Genomic DNA, 2,706 nt, shown 5'->3' on the forward strand with positions numbered 1-2,706 from the left:
TTATAACAGTAATATATTGCTGATTTATTGATATTAATACTTCATTTCTTTTCATCACTACGATTTGAAAATCTAAAAGAAACAAGTTCAAGATTGACATGGACAAAAATCGAATATCCATGATGAATTGTCCCGTAAACAACTATCATGTCAACTATGTCAATCTGAAAACTATAATCTGCAAGTAGTGGGACATCATGGTACAGCACACAAACAAAATGTGTACACAACAGTTTTACTTCGGACAGGCTACAAATCACTGGCCGCCGCACCGGGCTTTTACGGCGACAGAATTCGTAACGGCTCTAAGCCAAGGACTGTCGCTGAAGTTGCATTGTTCGTCAACGGGTTGCTGCACGTCCACCCGCCTCATGAAAGCGGGTCCCCACGTCGGTGTCCCGTCCTCGTACGAGTTATGGGTCATTCTCCTCAACCCGGAACCGTCCAATCTCATCGTAAAGATTTCGCCGTAGGGCTGAAAGTGATGAGGGTTGGAGATTGGTTCAGCCGACACGGCGGCGTAGTCTGACGTAAAGACCATTCTCTGTCCGTCCGGGCTGAACCACGGGTGGTTGATCCGTCCACCCGGCCCGCTCTCGAATACCTTCTTCAGACCCGTCCCGTTCGGGTGGATCATGTATAATGCAAAGCTTCCTGAACCCGGGTTCTCACGATCCGATGAGAAGGCGATCCAATCTCCATCGGGCGACCAATTTGCCATCGTGTCGTCCCATGGCCCTTCCGTGAGTCTGAACAGCCCGGCCTTCTCTCCATTTACGGCATTCATTATGTACAAATTCTTGTAACCCGACCGGCCCGACCGGAAAACGACCCATTTGCCGTCGGGCGAAGGCGATGGAAATGCGTTGTTCTCACTTCCCTCCGTCAATTTTTTGTGGGTCAATTCGTCAATATTGACAGAGATCACGTCAACTTTGGTGCTCACTGAAGAAAATGAGGGTCCAGCGCTGGTGTATATTACCCCTTTCCTTATTGGATCCCAAGCGGTTGCGAATACTCTTCCAGAATAGACCTGGCGAAGGCCCGACCCATCTAGGTTCATCACATTAATGCCTTGGAAACCTTGCAAAAGCAATTCGATCACCCGTCGGGGAGAAAGAAGGAAAAGAGCCATCGATGCGGAAAACTGATACATCTTGTAGTGGGCTGTGGATGTTTTCGAGTAACAAGTGGTTATCTTTCATGCCGTTGCTCAGCCCTCTGCATTTATGGTACCCGACTCGGGTGAAATCGGGGGAGACGAATGGATTAAAGTGATTGGCTTTTGGAGAAACATATCGGGTGACCTCCCAAAACTGTTTCGAAACAACGTCAAAGAGCTCTATGTGGCGATAGTCTGAATCGGGTCTCCGGGTGGCCACGGCAATGAAGGTCCTGTTGGCAGCCGAAGTCGCCGGAGTGAACGCATGAAGGCCCGGTGGAGTGACTCGCTGAGTCGCCACCGAGTCAACACTGATTTGGCCGTTTTTAGAAAGAATTGCTCTGTAGACACTCCACCACCCATCGTCACTCTCCCTGTGAAAGTAAAAAGTGGACTCGTCCACCCAACTAGGCCACCCGCCGTGCTCCACCACCTTGACTCGGCCGGACCCGTCCTTGGTCCTGAAAATAAAAATATCGGTCTTCAGCTCTTGCACTTCGCCGCTCCACCTTCCTTCTCCATACGACGCCACGGCCGTCCAAGTCCCCGACGGCGACACAGCGGGGCTAAAATCAGTCACCCCATGAGGGGTCAATCTCTGAGTCAACCCGGTCCCCAGGTGAGTTGAGTACACCGCCGCCCAACTCGTCCTCGGCACGCCGCTCTTCTCCTGGGTCGAAACGTAGACCAGATGATCACCCACCAAATTGGGCCTATCCTTCATTGAAATCCGACCGTCGGATTGTTGATTCCCCACGAAAGGGACTTGAACCCGATTTGAAACTTCGAGCGTTGACCTCCTTCTGGTGCGATCAGGACCGGCATGGTAGACTGCGTCGAGGTATATAGTCGAAGATCCGTTCCGCTCGGAGACATAGATCAGGTGGATCGGCGGCCGCGAGGCTGGGTTTGTGGTGAGGATTTGATCCGGCAGAATGGAGGGTGATGATGGGGAGATGGCGGGGAAATGGCCGTTGTAGTTGACGGAGCGGCCGTCGGTGATCTGAAACTCGTTGGCGGAGTTGGGCGTGGAATCATCGAGCTGTATCGGGAGAGTGAAGATGTCGAATTGGTAGTTGGAGCGACCCATCGTGTAGAAGAGGATGGAGCTGCGCGCGCTTGGGCCTTCATGGTCTGCCGCCGTATGAAACCATAGGCACAAAGCGATTAAGAAACGCAGAGCGAGAGGCTGCTTCATCTTCATGTTGTCGAGTTTCGTTTATTGACTCAGTTGAGTTAAAGGTGAATCGCCTTGTTTGCTCAATAAATAAAGCGGGAGAGAGAGGAAATGTTGAGATATGGTGGGGCCGCTGAGTATTTTATTGAAATATTTCATGGGAGGTAAGCTTTATTTTTTATATTGAGTGAGTTTATTTAGTGTATATTTAAAAAATAGTGGTTGCATATTATGTCTTAGTAAAAAATGAAAAATAGGGCTTAGGTTAATTCGCTATGAACTCTAAAATTAAATTCTAAATTAAAATGGGTTTTTTTCCTAATTTTAGCCAATTCATAAAAAATAATAATAAAAGCTCTTTTATTAT

At 48.9% G+C, this 2,706-nt stretch overlaps 1 pseudogene; it reads right to left on the reverse strand.

Moving 5' to 3' along the window:
* Positions 1 to 2,409, reverse strand: LOC127807105 (uncharacterized; annotated as a pseudogene).
* Positions 2,410 to 2,706: the final 297 nt, after the last annotated feature.

This window comes from Diospyros lotus, chromosome 8 (genome assembly GCF_014633365.1).
Source record: "Diospyros lotus cultivar Yz01 chromosome 8, ASM1463336v1, whole genome shotgun sequence".
NCBI classification, from domain to species: Eukaryota; Viridiplantae; Streptophyta; class Magnoliopsida; order Ericales; family Ebenaceae; genus Diospyros; species Diospyros lotus.